Source organism: Scomber japonicus, chromosome 13 (genome assembly GCF_027409825.1).
Source record: "Scomber japonicus isolate fScoJap1 chromosome 13, fScoJap1.pri, whole genome shotgun sequence".
NCBI classification, from domain to species: Eukaryota; Metazoa; Chordata; class Actinopteri; order Scombriformes; family Scombridae; genus Scomber; species Scomber japonicus.
In genome coordinates this window covers 22,072,671-22,089,276 of record NC_070590.1, presented here as the reverse complement: position 1 = coordinate 22,089,276, position 16,606 = coordinate 22,072,671, and the positions used below count along the sequence as shown (strand labels likewise).

The 16,606-nt window shown below is 40.6% G+C and overlaps 1 protein-coding gene across 1 annotated transcript in view; it reads right to left on the bottom strand.

Moving 5' to 3' along the window:
• LOC128371453 (roundabout homolog 1-like) overlaps positions 1-16,606 on the bottom strand; it is a 79,308-nt gene that overhangs the window by 28,572 nt on the left and 34,130 nt on the right. The gene's annotated exons all lie outside the window — the stretch shown is intronic.

Sequence of the window (16,606 nt, the reverse complement as noted above, 5' to 3'; positions counted from 1 at the left end):
AGCAGCCAATTAGCTTAGCTTAGCATAAAGATAGGAAACAGGGGGAAACACCTATCGTGGGACATATTATCTTGTTTGTTTTATCCATAAGAGTTTATAAGTGTAAAAACAATAAGTTGTGGGTTTAAGGGGGTAATGAGCTTGAGTATAGATTGTATCCAAAATCACTCCCTTGCTCATCCATTCACTAATAACAGAAAATCAAAAGTTTACACAGTAGTGAGCATTAAATTAAGAATATGAGCTTTTTCTAATCATCATTTTGATGTGTAGTCACGTACTGTAAGTGTACTTTTCACATATATAACATGTGAGACATTGCATTGTGGGGCTGTTAGCGGAAACTAATGTCATGTCATGGGTACTACTTTTTTCATTCAGTTGCAGAATGTCTGAGGTCACTATATTGTGGAAAGATGTACACACTGACAATCATAGCCTGGTTGCCTGGCAAACTGTATAGCGATGACAAGATTCCCAAACTATCCCTCTGACCAAAGTTAAATGTGTCTAAAGTGGAATAAAATGTCAAAAACACAGTAATTCTGCCAATACCATGTTACCAGTGGCAGATGAAACCAGTGCCCACAACTCTAAACAAGAAACCGTTTGGTATTCACATTATATGACTTAACCAATAAAAAGTAAATGACATTGATTCCCTAGCTGTCACTGGACAGATATCTGCACTACTTGAGAATTATTCACAAGCACTATACCATAATGCAGTTAATTGAGTGGAACCCCTTACATTATTAATAAATACAGGCATGATTTAGTCCGTAGCTTATTCAGGTATCTCATACACACTGATCTCCTCTAAATGGTTCAATAGGGAGCAGAGAAAACATGAAAAGATCAATGAAATGTTGCCTGGTAAAATGAAGTTGGAATCAAGCCGTCTCTAAAAAGGACTGTCCGCTCTCTTATTATTCCTACATGCTGTAGGTGCAGTGTGGCTATTTTTCTTATATTTCATCAGACGATCTCAGAGATATGTAAATACTAAAATGGAAAAAAGACAGAGGCAGAAGCTGGAATTATGGTTCCTCCTTTTTTCTGTGGCACTCTGGACTGAGACCGCACTAAAACACATTATTCCAAGAGTAAGTAGTAATAAGTAAAAATAAGTACTGGCATCTATTACACTGTCCTGAAGTCTTAATGTCTCCCAGTGCTTAAAAACATTCATTTCAGCTCAAATACAAGCCAGCCTTCTTTGACTAAAATATCCCAGGGCACGCACTTGAAAATATATAAATATAATAAATACCCAAAGCTAACCCCAAAAATATAGCAATCATCCAAACCCAGCAGATATGAAATCCTTGACTTTTTCTCACAATCTATCTCCTGAGCTTTCCCTACCCCCTACCTTTCTGCTTCTATCCAAGCCCCCACTGCCCAGCCCCCCTCTCCTCGATCACCTCCTCCTCCCCTTCTCCTCCTTCCTCTAACAGATCTGGAGTCTGGAGAGACAGAGAGCTGCAGGAGAAACAGCTGCTCCACAGAAAAACCAATATGTGCAGCTCTGTATAGATGTGTTTACATCCACATAATGAAACAAGCACATAGGTCGATTGTACCTGCTCTCCAAAACAAACCATGGGAGTGTTTTCTAATGTGCCGCCTCTATCATCAGTAATCTTAATAAATACATATGATTTATGGTGACAACACTGTAGTTAAGGCACAAAAACCGCTTGCTTTGGGAAGGAACATGGTTTGGGTTAAAACGATGGCTTGAAATGTGGTGTGGGTTAAGATTACTTCCTTAAAGTTACACAACATTCCTCATTGTCATGGAAACAGCAAACACCATAACAATCTAAGTTGCGGTTTTTGAAAAACTGTCCCAACTGGTGGTTGGAAACGTGAACAGGAAGCGAAAAGTGGTCTCCTCCTAATATAAAGATTTGTCACCTTGTATTGACATCATCTGAGCTGTCACTTGCCTGGGTCATAATTACTACAGATGCTAGATGGTTTAAACATAACTATAGGTTGTTTGTGCCCGCTGGATGTTTGACTTATACTGTCAGTAACATAATATGAACTGCACCCAAGTAAATTCAAGTCAGTTTTGAAAGACTGTACAACCTAAGTCAAGTTTCAACGCTTTCTCGTTCATGGCAAAACATGCAAATTGTTCGCCTCCCCCTGACGACACCGTACCATGACAAGTGAAAAGCTTCACATCATGAATGTCTTTGGATTTTGTTGTCCAAATGAAGTGCATCTTGCTTACCTGCTAGGAATTTGTAAAAGTAAGGCACCAGTGAATGGCTATCTTTCTGTGAGTTTAGAGCATGACAACAACAGGCTTTTTATTAAGTATTAAGGTATTACATGTGTCAAATTTTGTTCTTCAAAGTAACATGTGCCACATGCTATTGAGCCTCCATATATCTATGACTCAATTTGGACATACAGATGTGTTAAGGTTTTGAGTCTTATCAAGCATGAGAAATTTGGGGCAGACTGGATGATAGATTGGACAATTTCCTGTTTTATGGTGAAACATGCAAACTGACTGGCACCATGTCAAGGGTGCTTTATGAAAACCCAAAACTCTGCCATTTAGCATTGTAAGGTTTTTAGATTTCACTGACCAGGAGGAGTTTGTACACCTGTGAATGGCAAAAACTATGAAAAAATGGCTGACTTCCTGTTGGACTTAGGGTATGACTTCAGGGATCTTTTTTGTAAAGTCTCCAAGTACATCTGCCTGCCAAATTGTGTTCTTCTGCATCAAATTTAAAGGCAGGGGCTTTGTCTTTGAAAATTGTTAGGGGGCGGGGCGCTATGAGCCAACTTGCCACACCATGGCCAAAGATCCATATTAAATATTCATTTTTGCCACATCTGATGCATTGCAACATTTCGTGTGTTTTTGAGCACCCCCAGCACTTTAAAAATGCATTTTAATTTGATGAAGAAAAATAATAAAAGAATCCTTTTAATTACAATAAGACCTTCACACCAGTTGGCGCTTGGGCCCTAATGAAGTTCCTACACATACAAATAAGGACACATGCATTATCTCAGCCTCATAACTATGAAAAGAGAGTTTGTGGAATACACACAAGCCTTTAGAAGACACCACACACTGCTTATAAAGGAAACAAAAATTCATTGCATGTCCTCCCCAAGCTCCACTATTTGAATTTCATTTTCTGCAAAGAAATCATTACTCAAAAAAAGTCCCAAGGCAAACAGATTTTTTTTGCATGCAGGGCTATAAATCTATCTTATGTTTGGAGAGCCAATTAACTCAACATAGGGACTCACTTACCAGGGATAAAGCTCCCGGTTATATTATTTGTTCGGCAAAAATTTTACTCTTTAACTTTTTCTTTTCTTTTGCTCACTTTCTCTCTCACACATTCAAAATACCTTCCCCTCTGCATAAAGTGGCTCTGTCTGGCTTGAAGCACCGCAGCAAAAGCTTTGAAGACACCTTTATGTAAGATCTGTCATGTGTTAAGCAAAAGTTGACCTCTGCAATCTGAATCTGTACCAGGCAGTCATTTATTTGTATTTTTGTAAATATCTTTTTTATCTAGAATGATAATTTTGTCACTGTCATGTTACCCTTAGCCTAACCTCTAACCCCTAACCCTAAACCTGTTCTCTCTCCTGTGTCTTATGTCCAACCTGCACATATACTGTCTTATTTGCACAATATGTCACATTTTTATGTTACTATTTTGGTCTCTCTATTAAGTCTGTTAAAGTTATTAGTATGCTATTTTACTATTATGAAAAAGCCAAAAGAAAGGAAAGTGTGACAGAGAAATGAGGGTACATGTGTACTGGGCATACACAACCAATCAAGAGGCACTGCATTCTGACAGGAGTTTATCTGCTGTATTACACACACTCACTTTACATGACGTGCCCACTTTACAATACAAACCATCCCACATGGATATTCTTATCCTCACCCTAAACATCTCACTACTCCCATCTCACTACTCATGCCTACATACCTAAACCTAACCAAGTGGGTATGTCATGTAGGAAAGTGGGTGCGTCATGTAGATACTGCAGGTCCACAGATAGACCTAATTGTTTTTGCCTGTGTGTGTGTGTGTGTGTGTGTGTGTGTAAAGATGGCTCCCTGCACCGGTTCATCAGTTCTTGGATGTTCTGACACGCTAATCCTGTTGATGTACGTGCAGAACATATCACTCGTGAGGGGAAGACATTAAAAACCAGCTAAAAGGATTGTGTAACCTCCATTTTAATCTCCTCCACTCATTCTATCCCTCGGTAAGAAAGAAGACAGGAGGAAGAGAAAGAGAAAAAACGTTGCTGGGAATAAGGAGAGGGCAGATACAGAGAGACAGACGGACTTGAAGCAGATTAGGAGAATTAGTGAAGTGGCAGAGGAGCTGGGTGAAATAGAGGTTGAACAGCTCTGAGGAAATTGTCAATCACACCAAAGTGCACTGGGTTCCTGTTGTTGCAAAATTCTCAATTTCTTTCAAAGCAAGCAAAATAAAATAAATGTTTTTTCAAAGGATGCATTTATTGGTTCTGAGTGGCAGCATAAAGTGGAAAAAAGACTCTGTCACTAAATCATTTTTTAAAAATGGTGATCAGAGTAATTAAATTAGGTTTAATATGGATGGTGCATATTCAAAGTGCAAAAATAAGGAGAACATGCTGGTAATCCAACAAACTAATGTACAATATTAAATCATTTGAGAATCAAATAAGAGATATGAGTAAACATGTACAGGCATCACACTGTGTTTGGTTTTAAAATGTAAGAATATGTGCTGTAGATATCTTTAGGAGCTAGAGAGAATTTAATCAACTGAAGGAATGGGAGAGAGGTTCGGTGGAGATACAGGCCAAAAAGTTGTTACACATGTTAAGAAAAACAGATGCAGATGCAGACATATGCACGTTCTCTTTTGTTTATGAAATATGTAGTGTTTTTATTGAAAGCATTCCAACACAGTTTATGCTCATTTAGTTTGAAGCATGCAACATAACAGAGAGAAACTGCTCTGAGCTATGTCATTCACACATATGACATTGTGCTGCGTGGTTTATACATAAAAATGTCATTTCTAATGTCAAGTGGGCACACAAAATGAACTGGTAGCACCATGCTAGCAGCAGACTGTTGGTCAATCTAGCACTGTGGTCCAGACTGAAATATCTTGACAACTATCAGATAGATTGTTATGAAACTTTGAGCAAACATCCATGGTTCCCAGATGATGAAACCTACTGACTTTGGTGAACTCTTGACTTTTTCTCTAGCAGCAACATGAGGTTGACATTTGTGGTTCAGTTAAATATCTTGACAACTATTAGATGGATTACCATGAAATTTACAGCAGATATTCCAAGGTCCCCGGAGGGTATATTTTAATGACTTCTGTGATCCTCTGACTTTTTGGTTCTTTAGTGAAATATCTTGACAACTACTGGATGAGTTGCAGTGAATTTTAGTACACATGTTCAAGATCCCCAGAGGATGAAGTGTAATGTGTAATAATTAACTGATTTTTCATCTAGCACCACCATCTGGTCAAATTCTGTTTTATGAACAATTATTAGCTATACTCTGTGTTTAGTGATAATTAGAAAATGTTTGCAGCACGCTTAAGCAACACATTGACTAAAGTAAACATTATACCTAAATATCAAAATATTAGCATTATCAATGTGAGCATGTTAGCATGTGAGCATTTATTAGATTTTATTTTAAAAAGACATTTGGCCATAGATGACAAACATCCAGTCCAAGTCTGTCCGGATATCATATATCAACTAAGTCTTATTTTCATCATTTCATAATTAACCAGATCAGATGTGACATAAATGTTAACTTCATCATTATCATCAGGATATGTTTATGTGCTGAGGCATTACAATATTGCATATTTCATGACATCATAGCCATGTGTTGTCTGCACCTTGGTTGTAGTCACATCCATCTGTAGAGGGGAGACCCCTCTTTTTTGAAGCTGTGGGGAGTCAGTTCATTCGCTGCACTGATTTGATTACCAGTTAATAAAGTGGGTTATAGTATCTCAACTATATCTATTACTTCACATGTCTGCAATTATGGCAGGCTTCCAGGCTACATGGGCAATTACTATCTTCACTGACTGGTATGTCAATGGAGTGTAGGAGTAAACCCACAGAGGTTCAACATGTTTCATTTGGCGCACTCTCCATAAATTGGATTACTTTACAATAAAAATAAAAAACCGTTCCTCCAAATATTAATCTTATTATATTATTTCCTCAAGCAGATATATCAACTGTGTACACACAAGCATTAAAAACATCTGACATGATAATCATTTTTGAGTACATTTTATAATTCACTTTTCTAGGTCCTCATTTCACTATTTCATTAAACCAAGCTTACTCAGGATGTCTGCATGGTCCATTCATTACCAGCAAATGCTTTCAGGGAAGTGTGTCCTTCCTGAGGGCACATAATGTATGTGGAAGGACACAGTTCCTTGCAAAATAAAGTTTACTTGAAGAGATCAGGTGGCTGTACTTTGTACTCTCATATGGAGTCTTATATGTGCAAGAATGGAGCACTCCTTCAGTGTTCTGATAATGCAAGCCCTGTGTGATTCAATATTTTTGAAGTCTAAATAAAATGTTTATGTGTGTGGGTGTGATGTCTGATCTTACCACCTGTTGTTTTGTATAGCCTTCACTTTGTAGACTATGAGCTCTTCAACCCGTTGCCATAAAGTCATATAACCATCTCAGATAAAAGTTAAATGTGTGTTGTAACTAAACTCAATAGGCACGTCCTTTATGCAAAGCACCTGGCAAAAACTCCCAAATTAGCGACGAGTGTGAAATGACCACAAGCTCTGGCAGCACGAAAACTGTGCTTTAATTATTCTGAACTGACCAGGAATTCCTTCTGGCATGGATGATAATAGGAGGTGGAAGAGCAAACAACTGAGAATGTTATGTGCATGACACTAATGAGGGACAGGCGAGGGGACACAGTGAGGTGTGTGACAGGGCGTTGACAGTAGCAGGTTGAAATGGCAGCGGAGAGAAGGCAATACCTTGGGACTGTTGAGCACAAAGCACAATGACCTACATACTGAGATCAGTGCTAACAACACCTTCCCATAGGGACCTGACCTCCTGCAAGGAGGTGGCTTACAATCTGGCCCTGTGACACAAACAAAGTCTTTCTTTATTACATTTAAGGCCCACGCCAGGTGTGAAGCATTTCACTGACTATATTGAAACAATCAAAATACTGGCTTGTGATTCAAATTGGATAGAAAAACACACACACAAAAAGCCCAAGCTGTTTGCGCTGTTAATTGTGACAGCTATAGTAGACACCTGAATCCTTTAGATAGCAGGAAGTGAATGCCAATGAGCACGAGGATGAGAAAATGGTACAAAACCAAATCAAGTCCTCTTCTTCTGAATAATGGAGAGAGCTGGAGGCAGTAGAAACGTGGCCCTTTCTCTCCGGGGCAAGAGTCCTTCGCATGAAAGCAGAGAAAAGCCACACACACACACACACACACACACACAACCCTTTAACCCTCTCATTAGTGTAATCCTGCATGAGAAGAGTAAATTGTCATGAATAAATCCACTTAGAAGCCAGTGAATGAAAGACTTTCACTGTGGTTGCATTACCATTTCAATAAGCGTGCCACGCTGCAAAACGTTGGCAGTGTTTGACAGAGTAATTGGGAACATTAACGAGTAGATAAAATATGGTTAGCGGAGGGTAGCCTGCATGTAAGTGCGTGTGTGTGAGTCTGTCAATTAATTTTTTGTCCAGACAAAAAAAAACAACACATTTCTAGATTTTTCCACTAATAAGGCCTATGAATCCCCCTGAAGGAATGAGATTGGTGAGAAAGACTTTGCGGGCTTTGTTTGACATAACAAAAGAATTGGGAAACAGACAGCAGTAAGACCTTGAGAAAAAAATGTATTCAAGCATACTGGTCCATAGAAACCTTTGTTTGAGCAGTATGACCTCAGTGATGGTGTTAGGAAAATCACCCTGGGCTAGGTTGAGTTCTAAATAAGCACCTTACTTGAACTGTATACAAAAAGCAAGAGAGGGGCAAACTTCAGAGCATGTGCAATTACACACTGCATACAGAGCGTACATTTGATGCTTAGTGGGCTGCTCTTTGTTTAAAGTAAGTCATATTAAATCAGCATCTACCTAAATTCCTACCTGCTCTTTGTTTGTGAAAGAAGACAAAGTGGGATAGAGATGGAAATAATAAAAAAGCAAAACCCAGGAGAGATGCTTCAAGGGAGGAGTGCACCCGGGTCACAAAGAGAGGCGATGGAGAAGAGCAGGAGAAGGAGGAGGATGAGGAAGAGTAGGTGGTGGGGCGGGCGATGTATTGTAACAAAGAGAAAAGTGAGGAAGACAAAGAAATACAAGCACGGGTAGAAATAGAGAAACAGACACAAAAGGAAGTACAACGTAGAGTGAATGCAACACTGACTAGACGACAGTCACTGCGAGGTAGCGCATTTGTTTTATGGCGAGGCGGGTTCCAAAATAGGAATAGTTATGGCCCAACAAACAAACATGTGCACGCACACATATCACACACACAGTACAGTACACACACTCACAGTTACTGCTATGTTTCGCATCATAATGTACCCTGAGGTGCACCAGCCCTATCCCTGTCATCAATCTGAGAGACAACTCAGGGCCCAGGAGAGAATGAGGCTCTGGGCAGGTATGCAATGCTCTCCAGAATGACAGGAGAAAAAAATAAATAAATAAAAAGGGGGGATACTACAAATCAGACAGACACCAGACAGAATCATGGGCTGTTTTCACACAAATATTTAACGCTGTGGCATTATATTCCAGGTCGTATTACACTGATTGAAAGGCATACATTGTGCAGTAGGATACACACCATAACACAACAATGCTTTTATTCAACCGGGGTAAATAACATTATTGTGACGGTGAAATATGCTGACAGTGCAGGTACAGATAGCACAATCACATGACTCCAAGGCTAGAGGCTGCGTTTCGACACCATCCTATATATTATTTCTTTTATAGCTAATGGATATGTGAAGAGATGCAGAATATAGGGGAAAAAAAGGCATGAATGATTGCATTGTGTCAGATGTTTAATATTAATAATGATGTGTAGCAAATGAGGTGTTGTAGTATAGGCACAGCACCAAATTACCGCTATTCAGCTGCTGTGAAACAATTGTGGTCTCCCAGCATCCTTCCATCCATTCCCTCTATTTCTGAATCCTTCATACCCCGCCCATGACACATTCTGAGCTCAGTGCAAACATACATCCACAGCTTATCACCATCAACATCTGATCTTGTGAGAAGACAAATAAATCCACAAAATGCAATATCTCAGTTGTTGCACGTTACAGCCTGGAAAACAGTAGTCTTTGGCGCAAACCTCTTCCAGTTATGGAGAGGCAGATGATTTAGGGGGAAGAACTGGAAGAAAAATCGAGTATAACGACAACCTTGTTTGGTTTGGACCGAGCTGCACCAGGGAGGAATGAATGGGGAGAGAAATGAATGAGGGGTGAAAGATGAAACTTTAATGATCCCTCTGGGGAAATTGGGTCACTGCAGAAGCACAGGGAAGGCTACAGATAAGAACAGGATGAATGCAAGCTGTTGTCGATAATAGAAGTAATTAAAACAAGATAAACATAGTAAAGATTATTCCACAGAGAGGATCCATTTATATATTAAATGTTTGTGTTAGTGTCACTTTAATGAAAATGTCAAATGGGAGAACTTAGAGGGTAAAAGCACTTGTGCAAGTGTCCGTTGTGAGATGCTTTAATTATCAAAATGTGCAGATGGAGCAAACATTGCAGAAGAAGGGAAAGAAGAGAGTGAAGACAGATTGAGCAGAGGAGGGAGGGAGTTTGTGCTGAGTCCCCCAGCCCCTTTAATTGGTAGGAAACAAGAGGTCTCTGAATAAACACCCGCCACAAGAGAGAGCCTGGCTCATTTTTCCTCTCCTCCTCGTGCTATCCTTCTTTTTCTCCTGAGTAGTTTAACCGAAGCTAACTCCGAGTCGTGCTCCCCTCAGAGTTCTTCCTCCTCCTCCTCCTCCCTCTCCGCACTTCCCCTTCACTCGTCACCGGCCCCAGCTGTCTGTCCTCCGTCCCCTCCTGTGTATCTGTCTGTTGCTGGGACGACAAACTAAACACCATCTCAAGACTTCCAAATATAACAACAAACTGTTCTCAGAGAAGCTATGATCCCCCCAACTCTGCACCTACCACTCTCCATCTCTGTCTTCCTGTTTTCTCTCTCTCTCTTTCTCACTGCCGGCCTGCCATCTTACCCACATTTCTGCGTTTTGGTCTTCTCCCTAATTATCTCACGGAGGACGAGGTAGCCGCTACCATCCCCCAACCCCTCTACAGCCTCGCTACTGAGAGACCCTGATGAATAATTTGACGTTTCTCTAGCCTTCTCTTTCTCTCGTCCTTAAATTGATTATTGTACAGAAAGAACAGCTAAAAGAGCAGCCTACTGGGTAATTTGTCTTTCTGACGAAAGGATTCGATGAATAGGTATGGGGGAGGGAATAGCAGAAGGCTCAAAATGATATGCAAAGGAAAAGAGAAAAAAGTGATTATACGTTAAAAAAAAAGAAAAAAATGGATGGTGAATGCTTCAGCTGTCTTGTTTCTGATAGCTCATTCCGTTTCATGTTGTGGTCAGAGGCACAATTGGACAGAGTGGACATTTGCATGTTTGCAAAATATGCAAATAACATAAGATTCTCCTAGAAAAGGGAGCAAAGTGAGATAAGTGCATCCCTGAGAAGCATCTGTAATTACATGAAGCATGTCAGAAAATAATGCTAATGCAGCAAGACACACCCCTGTCATCCTCTCTCTCCATCCTCTTCTGTTATTCCATAAATCCCTACCACAAACACTGCTGCAGCCCCGTGGCTACAAACATTCATCTGTCAGTGTTTGATTCCGCGTAAATATGACTGACTGATGTTGCTGTTGGATGATGCCAGCCTCCAGGTGTTTTCAATCTCCTTGACAATGACACTCCCATTGGTTTGGCATGCTAGACTCCAGTGATGACAGGGATAGAGGGTATCATTTGGGCACCACAGGAAAGATCACTAAGTATGTGTACAGACACCCTGCCTTATCATTAGCACAAGGTATGCTGTGAATAAGCTCTGTTGAAATAGAAGCACCTATCCTGACTCAGTCCTTTGCAACATTTGGTGACTCACCTTACTGGATGGGAGCAAATTAGCCGACCAAGATGAGGTTGAATGCTGTGCGTCATCCACAATTGAGGTTAAGGCAAGTGCACACCTGAATATGTTTTTTTGGACAATTACTGTAATGCGATGTTGAAAGTTCCACATTTCTTGTATATGTTCTGTCATGCAGTTTTGATTCTCCAACCAGGGCAAAGCAAGCTGAATCAGCCCCCCCACCAGCTCTCATCTCTCTCTCTCGTCTTTTCCTACCGTATGCACCTCATCACTCTTCATTCCCCCCTTGTGTTTTTCCTGTCTTCCAACTTCAATCTCTGCTTACTCTCATCTCCTTTGTTTCCTCCAAGCTATCTCAACATCTCTCTCTCTCTCGCTTTGCTCCTCCCTATTCTTTTCTTCTCCGCTGCTTCCAAGCCTGCTCGAAAATCTTTCGGCAATGCTAGATTTCCCTCACTGATTTTTAGGCCCACGCTTCCCTCTTTTTTTTCTTTTCCTGGTCCTGTTGTGCATTCTCTCTTCCCCAGCCTGACCCCCCCCCCCCTCCCCTCTCCTCCAAACCCTCCTAATGGATCCCATGTCAGCAGAATACCAGAGTAAACCACACAACTGCACTGCGGCTTCATGTCTGTCTCTGCCTCAACGTCTCTCTCTTCTATGTATAAAAAAGTGTGAGTGAAAAAATGAAAAGAACTGCTAGCTGGATATTACAGTTCAGTTGAAAAGAGGAGTGTAACATATAACACACATGGCACTACAGGTGCACTCACATTTGTCAATTAAACAGATCACCTATGAGATTTGACCTTTGTTTATTCTATTATTTGATGAAAACTGTCTTTGCAGCACTGTCTTGCTTGGATTTAATATTATTCAAGTGTAGCCATGGAAGCTTTTGCTAAAGATAATAATTACCCAGTTCTTGTATGTTCCAAAGTAACTGCTGTTGCTTCTGGTAAACTCAGCACTTACTGTGCATGAGAGGAGTTTTCCTCATTTTGTGCCACAATTTGTATTCCCAGAGGAAATTACAGGGGAAATATGCTAAATAAACAACCCTGTCTGCTTGAAATTACATTTATATACTACAAATTTGCAACGAAAGTCTGTTTTGTTATTAATGCTATGCCGCCCAGATTATATATATTTTTTATCCCCATAATAAAGACACGCTAATCAACGTAATCTAGTAAACCAGATTACGTTGGTAAACCGCAAAATCTTGCTACTGAATGTGTAATGTACTCAGTGATGTCCTACAGTATCTGCTACTGCAATATAATCTTCTTTTAGTAACTAGCTTGATGGATATGTTTAGGCAACTCAAAGCATTTGCTTAAGGTTAGGGAATGACTGTGGTCTGGGTCAAATATAAAAGTCAGCAATAATTTGAAGCACTTGACTGGACATGTTTACTTTATTAACATTTAACTGAAACCACAATCCTTTCCTAACCTTAACCAAAGTACTTTTTGTTGTTTAAACCGAACCTCATGCAGGATTCTACTAAGGATTTTTTAAATTAGACAGTGTTGTCAGTTCCATTTTTTACATATTTGTGTCCCAAATATGACAAAAAAAGACATTCTGGGACACAAAAGGCTACAGAATTTTCACAAACAAAGGATGCACCTAGATGAGCAGCTTGTCTCACTTAGGTTTTGATTAAGCATTACGGTGAGCTGTATTGTCTTTTCTCCTTTTAAAATCTGAAATGCATGTTTTGTCTGAAAGCCATTAAACCATGCCAATCCATGTTTATTTTATCAACAATGTGCTCTCATCTTTGACTACACTGACAGAAAAAAAGGGAAAAAAAGCAGATGATTTTGGAGTTGTGGGCGTTAATTCTCTGTTTAAAACAACAATGCAATTTCACAGTTTTTTTCTCTTTCATGATGGTTATCCTGGCAAGCTTCATGTGGCTTTTCATTACAGAGACAAACTCAACCTTTGATAAGTTTTTTTTTTTTATGCAAAAGGTGTGCATGCAAACAGCAGGACATTAAACAGAGGTATAGCTCTTTGCCTTGCTGCCTCGCCTTTGGTTGAGGAGTAGCGTGTGCAGGAGGGTAGAACCGGCTCACGGGGACAAGTGTGATAGACGACCCGATAAGGGACCGGCAGGTACAAACTGTCACGTCTCGGCTCGGCTCGGCACTCCACAGGTACACAGAATCACAGGCGAGCCCTGGCAGTGACAAATGGGCCCAATTTCCATTTATTTATCTATCTGTTGTGTGGAGCAAAGAACACATGCTGGTCTCCCCCCCCCCAATCCCCCCCACCTCCACACCCACCCCATAAATCTTTATCCTGTTAACACAACACCAATATACCCACACATTAGCCCTCCCGAGCACTACAGACTAATCAAGCATGCAGTCACACACAACGCGTAAGGAACATCAACACGTTGGCTGTGAAATTACTAGCATACACACATCAAGCGGACAATTACAAAATCACTGCAGACCAAGTGACCTCACTTATTCACATATGCGTGTAAGAATAATGAAAACAACATTGCCCACTAAACAATTCTAGAGAGGAAAATGGAAGGGATGCACTTAAAAAATAAATCTAGGGCTAAAGTCACCTCGCTTATAACACGATAATAAGTTTCTGCTCTGGAGATGGAAGGGGTTGGGGGAAAGCCAGAGGGAATGATGGGGTCAGGGGAGAGGGAAGGCACACATTTATACTGTTTAGATTTGATAAGGCGAGGAAATTGCTGAGAGAGGCACCCACTTCTAGGGGAGAGAAGCAGTCTGCCACTCTGTCTGGGTGACTCCAGCAGGTTTGGCTCAGAGTGAGGAGACCTCGCATCACACGCTGTCCCCTCCATTATTAACCCTGCTGACAAAGCTCCACTCCTACACAGACATCTACATCATCATCAAGCCCAATCGCACCGTCCCATCTATAAACACTAGAGTGGAATTAATATTTCTTTCCTCTGCGGGCCAGCTCACTCCCTCTCACTCTTGCGCACAAACAAAGTCTTTTCACGGCCTCAATCGCACGCCCACTTCTCTCTTGCTGACATTAACACGCACCCACATAAACTCTCCCTGCTGGTATTGTCATATAACCTGACAGAACACCAACAGATTTTTTTTTTTTTTCAGTGCCAAGCAGCCAGTGGTGTGAATGGTTGAGCCGCTGGATTTAATTAGTGCTTCGCCCATATGGATTAGCACACAGACAGGCACACGCAAAACCGGAAAGTATGTCACATTCCCACCTGATCGTCTCTTAACATTGCCCTCGGTGGCGTGCATACATGGATGCACACATGAATACACACACCAGGGGGAAAGGAAAGGAGTGGTGGGAGGTGTTGGGGAGGCTTCATAATCAGGTGATTCATAATCAGGTGATTTCTTTGCCGTACTTTTAATTGGTTTTAGCAGTAGTGCAAGGAAAACGTTAAGGTTCGTTTGCTGCACCATGTGTACAGAGACAGCTGCTCTGACGGAGGAGGTGGGAGGGGGCAAACTGAACATATTGCTAAATAGATTATTTAAAAAAAAACAGTGAGCTTGAGAAACAACATACTGGTGTCCTGGCAACACAGAGATCCAGGCGGATGGAAGGACCTGCAAACACTTGGACTTTGTCAATATTCACTTTGCCTGCCATTTACTTTTCCTGTAAATGATAGATATAAAAACCAAACAAACAAACAAAACTGATGATGACAGATGATGAAACTTATTTCAACAAGCTCCTGCAAATCCACGTGGCAGATATTTGTTAAACGTTGGCAAACATTGTGTGTGTCGCCTACTGGGATTGTGTTCCACCACCCTGTTTTACAGCATTCTATTAGTAGACACCACATAGTGCAAGATGAATGACAGTAGCAGATATCTGTTGTGAGTTGGGGGGTCTTTTCTGTTCAAGCTATTTCATGACAGATGTTTTATTTTATTCTACTGTGATTTGAGCTTTTTAAAAAAACAACAAGTCTTTGATATGTTTTTAGTATCACCACAAAAAAACAACACTTATTTCAGTGCAAAGCGGAGGGAGGGGGGGAATCAATCGGATTAATTCAAATGTGTCTGTACTAAAGCTACCCTTTCCAACTCATCTTGTGCTGCTGACCATTGATCAACTGAAGCATTGACAATATTTCAATGATTCTGTGCTTTTGTTTTTCTCTGAGGGTAATGTTACCAACCAGTGGAAATTAATGATGAATAAACATATCCACTGATCTGCACCAAACCTACAAGGCTCTGGTGTTTCTGCTCAAGTGATTTCCTTCACTAAGGTGTCTGTTTGTCATCTTAAGGTCTGCCCAGAGGTCAGATAACACACTCCTCCCACAATGACTTTCTCTGATTGATTTGTACCATGTCATTTTCATCAATTTAACAACACCCTCAGCACATCAGCCTGAGAAAATAGCTGTAATAGGCTAATATGGTGTCGTTATTCTTTACCCTTACTAAGGCTACTTATACTAAAATATGGTATTTAGTTTCAGCTGTATAAATAGTGAATAATACATAGCAATATATGCTACGTAATGGTGGTTAAGGCATTTTGTGCAGCTAAGCTCTGTATGAATAATAGCGTAATCCGCTGCAATTATGGACTGATAGCTTATAATTAGCTCACTGTAATCCCTCCAGCTGTCTCTCTCTGAGTAGACTCAGCACTGTCTGGATCCAAATAGGAAGAAATGAGAAAGAGGGCAGTTAGGGATAGGGATAACCTTTTCTTAGAAGATATTTCTGGCATTGTGTGAAACCAAATGAAATGTTGTCCTTCACAGTCTGTGGAGAGTGAGAGAGTTGCTTTTAAGTCTCCATAGGCACGGATGTGTAGAGGAGAAACTCGGGACTCAGGGTTAAGGGCAGTGTTAATTATCATTTCTGCTTCAGTTTGTAGTGCTACCATCTTCCACCTCCTACACAACAGACACTGAATTCCACACATCATATCAAGGTTTTCCGTCTAGCCATGGTTGACTTCCACTTTCTTAATTTTTACTCCACTGTCTTTTTCGCAGCATGTGTCCAAATTAATTGGTTTGTTGTGCGATGCGCTGTTTTATTCCGCTCTGCTTGATATACATATACAGCTGCTCAGGGGGTTTGAATGAAAAGCAGGAGGTGAACATACCTTTGCAGCAGTCTTACAGTTATTTACGAGGCAAGGCACACTAAGATTTACTAGTACTGAAACCCCTGATTAGCCCCAGTAGGTGTTCAATGCTGAAGCTAGCCCATGTTTAATAGCCTCCATTGAAGCGTACTGACTAACATGCATGGGCTGTTAAAGTCCTGGTGTTTGTGAGCTTGTCGTTCTATTCGGTAACCAAA